The sequence below is a fragment of the Lates calcarifer genome, linkage group LG19 (genome assembly GCF_001640805.2).
Source record: "Lates calcarifer isolate ASB-BC8 linkage group LG19, TLL_Latcal_v3, whole genome shotgun sequence".
NCBI classification, from domain to species: Eukaryota; Metazoa; Chordata; class Actinopteri; family Centropomidae; genus Lates; species Lates calcarifer.
In genome coordinates this window covers 8,482,719-8,487,778 of record NC_066851.1, presented here as the reverse complement: position 1 = coordinate 8,487,778, position 5,060 = coordinate 8,482,719, and positions in this window count along the sequence as shown.

Sequence of the window (5,060 nt, the reverse complement as noted above, 5' to 3'; positions counted from 1 at the left end):
TCTGAGGATAAATATGAGATGTCATCAGATTGATTGAAAGAATAAAGGTTAAAAATAATCACCTATAGAAAGTCTTATTATTACTTTTCTCATTTTTTTCTCTTTGAAATACCAGATACTTTAAACTCCTCAGGCCCCTAAAAGTCTTTAAAATACATGAGTGAAATGGTGGATACTTTGTGGGTTAAAGAAATTCTTAAAATAAATGAAATACTGGATAATTTCACATCTTCAGGGCCTTTGAAAATGCTTAAAGGAATAGTACATACATCTCTTGCCAAGGGTTAGCTAAGAAGTTCTATGTATTCTCAGTGTTGTTCTGTTAACTATGAAATTATACCCAGAAGATGTTAAGCTTACCATATCACAAAGACTGGAAAGAGGCAGAACCAGTCCAGAAAAGTCCACCACACAGTCCCCACAATGACAACTCCAGGAAGTCTCTGCCTCAGGCCAAGAAACAGTGTGGTAGTATTGCCTTGCAAAGCCACAACTTATTATTTTTGCCCTGATTTTTGTACGGATTAAACAAATGAGTATCAGTGAGCTGGGAGGCCTGAGCTTACCTCTGTTTGTAGCGATTCCATTAGAATGAATTGAAAATGGATCTGCTTGAGGAGACAAAATTAATCTGTCTTGACAGGGCTGACCTTTGAAGGGTTGAAGAGCCAAATGGTCCAAAATAGCAGAAGATATCATAGCTTATTAGTGGTGTTGCACCATCCAATTTTATTTAACCTCCTTAGTTGGAGTGAAATATGTTTCACAAAGGAGCGATGGTTTGCAGTTAGAAATCCTAGTTACTTTGACTTCGTCAGGCATCCTGTGATGAGGGATTGTGAGTAGACATTGTTTCATTTTAAAGCCAAGAAGACTGGAAAACACAGATTTAGATGATGTCACTGGCAAAATGTCTGATTTTAACCTTTCAAAAATCACTCTCACTTTAAAAGGACTCTTCTGTCCTGTTTCAGTACAGATCTGTCAGGATGTTTTATTCCATTCTGCCCATTTTTGTGGAGAGATGTGTGGAACACCAACTGAGATATCTGTTCATCATTAAGTGTTTGTTTATTGTAGCATTCTCTCCCAAAAAGTATGAAGTCATGCGGCTGTATCCTGTCCCCACAGCATACTCCATGCTCCAAGGCATATTGTTAATTTGCTCCCATCTTATCTTACATTCAACAACTGACTGCATAAATACATGTGTCCTGTTCCAGACCACTTCAGAGGAGATATTTACCGTGGCACAAACTTTAGAAACAACTAAACCTTTCCTCAGTTCTCCCATAAAAATAGGGTTTTTCTATATTTACAAGTGGTTGTAAGTTAACCAATTCAAGATGACACAGATGACATTTTCCCAACATGTTTGTCACACTTCATTTTTTGACTTACGCTAGATCATACTGACAAGCAGCTGCGTTGGGACGTCTGATGTCTTTAGTGAGAAATACTAACTAGAGGTGCTGTTAGCTGCCACATGACGCTTGAATTCTGCATCATTTGGCTTGTAATGCTATAAAACCTCACTGGGCTGAAAGCAGTGGAAAATAAGGATGAAATAAGTGGGCTCTAATAGAAGCAGATGGACCATGTCAAAAGTTGAGATGACTTATTCCAATAAAATATTTCACAGCTGCCTGGGAGCATTTAAATAGCCTCCAAAAGAGAAGATTAAATGTGTAAACTGGTTAACAATAGGAGGAAAGAAGCTATAGGAGAATGTTGAATTTGCAGTTTATAGACAGGTTCATCCACACTCACACTGTTGGATGAATTGAAGATACAAAAAGATGTTGATTTTCATAACACTATCTTGTGTTCACAAAGATCCCCTGGATGGGTTTCACCTCATTAGTCCTGTAGTCACAACTACAAAGCATCTGAGACCACCCTTGTCGCTCAATAAATACACCATCACAGCTCACACTGCAAAAAGGTCGGACGTTTCGTAAATATCTGTGCAACCTTTTGTGGGAGAGGCAAGGGAATCAAAACACTTGTTGGCCTCCAATCAGTGATCTTCGCAGCTGGGCTCTCCATGTATTACTTCCTGCAACAGAGGGTAAAGCACTGAGGTGGGTGGAGGACTTTTTAGAAACTCCTGCTTTGTGCGATAGTCAAAGTTAATTTATAATCCTTGATGCTTTCTAAGGTCTGCCGGACCAACCATTCAATATTCATTTCTGTTATCTCATTACAGAGTTTTTTGTTGTTGTTTTTAGTGGCGGAGTCAGCCATTGCCATACTGCATTTAGATTGCATGAGGCATTCCAAGGAAACAATCTGTGCAAACAAGTGTTTTCAGTTTCATTTCATTGATATTAGCCTCACTGCTTACTGTTCACTTTACCACAGCCATATCAGAGTTACATTAAGTTAATGTTAATACAAACGTAAGATTTTACATCCAAAGCAACTGGAGAAACATGGGTTGGCTTTTATTGTGAAAGGGATCCCTGCAGCATATTCTTTTGTCAGTGGATCATTTTTAATTTTTGCAAGGAGGAGCTGTAGGCTTCTGAGCAAAGTTACCACTTCCTTAACTCGTCCCTCTGTTGTGTGGAAAACTACTTGCGTGGTGTGCAGAATAAAATCAGATCGCGGGAAGAATTATTCTTGGCTTATTAAAACAACATGAGTTTGTTTTGCTGCTCTGTAAACACATACATGTGTTGTGTTCCCGACAAAGTAGCTGCTCAATGAGTTTTTGTTGTCGTATTGAACCACACATGCTGTTATCACCAGTAACAATGGGTGCTGTGAAATCAACCACAACTGAGATATAACCACGCTGATGAATCCCTGGACTCTCATTTTGAAGTGCTTTCAAAGTTTCCTTTTGAGAGTCACATGTGTTTTTCATTAGTGATATAAGTTATATGATACTATAGGCAGAAGTAATAGGGTCCATTGGAAGGGATGAAGAGTGATTTTATCTATAAAACCCATTGCATAGTTCCTTGTTTTGTTTCCCATTTGGGGGACATTTTGGTGACAGGTAACGGGGCAAACAAGGACATGGGTTTTTTTTATGAGGAATAATTCACAACCAAAGCTCCTTTTTTACAGGGTCAGCTGGAGAACTGTTGGCTGTCCTCTTCCCTTATCCAAAGGGGAGTGCTGCTCTGCTGTTGCTTTTGGCATCTCAGTCAGTGGAAACCTACTGTCTGCATGCTGACTGAATATTTGCCCTCTGAGGAGTCAACCCCCCTTCAAGTTCAAAAAGACTACTTCATTCCTTCCCCAGGTTTTGGTTGGCAAGCAAAGAATCATGGCCACTCCATTCTAATGGGTGGCTGTTTCAAGTAAAGCAGTTCATATGCATTTGTATCTGGTTCCTGTGTGCAGTGATTCCCTTTGCAAACCATGTTAAAGATGAGATTACATACAATATAATATGATAGTACCATTTACAGAAAGGTCATAACCTACTGTAAATTAATTTTATTATCTTTTTGATGGGATTCCACAAAAGTATTCCTAATAATCAATTATTCTACTGCATTTTACTGGAAAGTTGGAGTGTCACACAGTCGAAATACTGGTTCAGAGGGTTGTCCACCCTGCCAAAAGTCATATTCGGGGGGGGGGGGGATTTTGGAATATAAAAAAAAAACACAAAATCATAGCAAGAGACTTGGCATGTTGCAAAGGCCATCTAATAAAATCGTTATTATTACTGGTCTTCAAAAAGCCGCATTTGGTCAGCCTCTCTCATTATCCCATTGAAGGCTCGAAACCTCAGCTCAACTCTTGTATAAAGACAGTATATCTGATATGTTAGTTTATGTCTCATGGATCCCATCCTTCAACCACTAGGCCCAGGTGAAGCTAAAGTTTCCACCCTGCTGAAATATCCTTGAATAAAACTTTGGGTTCCTTGTACCCTTACATGGTTTGCTGTCTTGCCGCGGGTTAGGTGAGAAGATTTATACTAGTAAAGTCTGTATGCTAAATATTCAAAAAAATGTTGAACTACTCCTTTAAAGAGACATATTGAGCCTGACTGACCACCCTGTAAATGACCACCCTGTAAATGTTGTGATGTTGACACATTACATCAACATGTATCTATATTTGCCTTCCCTTGCCAGGGGGATGTTTCACTCTCTCTATGTAAGGCTTGCATCGTAATGATTAATGTACTGTGCAGCAGGTTACATTATGAGCAGAGCTACAACATGTTTTCATGAAAATATGAAAACTTTCCACATGTTTCTACATTCTGTTGCATGTGATCTCCATTATTTCATCTGTCATCCCACCAGTTCTCATGCTAGTGCTTTCATGGCGCTCCTAAAAGTCCAAATAAAATTTTACTTTTCAGTCACTTCTGATTACTTTTCAGGACCAGACTCATTCATCTCATGTGCGGCCCAATGCCCATGCATGGTTTCATTTGTATTATGGCATTTAATGCTTATAAAACTCAAGAATTCAAGAATTCACCATAAAACTACCTGCTTGATTAATGGCATGAAATGTAATTATGTATTGTAAATTATTTTAAATAAGATACAAAAATGTCATGCAGTATTCTTTAAACTTTCACTTTATTACACAGCTCTTCAGTAAATCAAAAACTGATGAATTGCTGTGGTGAGTTTTGCTTTCTTTGAACCTGGCTGTGTTTTGACATGCCAATGCTGATATCACACGGCTGATATGAATTTGCTGCTTCTATACTGCAACAATGTGAGACGTCAGACTAGAGAGTCTGAGAATCTCTAACTTTCACAGTACTTAAAGAAAATGAGTAAAACCCTTTAACCTCCATTTGCAAACTGCAGGTAAACAGATGGAAGCCAATTAGCTTAGCTTAACATAAAGACTGGAAACAGAGGGAAACAGCTAGCCTAGATCTGCTCTATCAGCACTTCTAATGCACACTAGTGACCTACAGAAGATGGGGATGGATTTTGTTACCTTTGGACAGAGCTAGACTAGCTGTTTCTATAGCAAGTCAAAAACTGAATGTTAAAAGGACTTGCCATTTCCAGTTTTTATGCTAAGCTAAGTTAAGCTAAGCTAACTGGCTGCTGGCTTTAGCT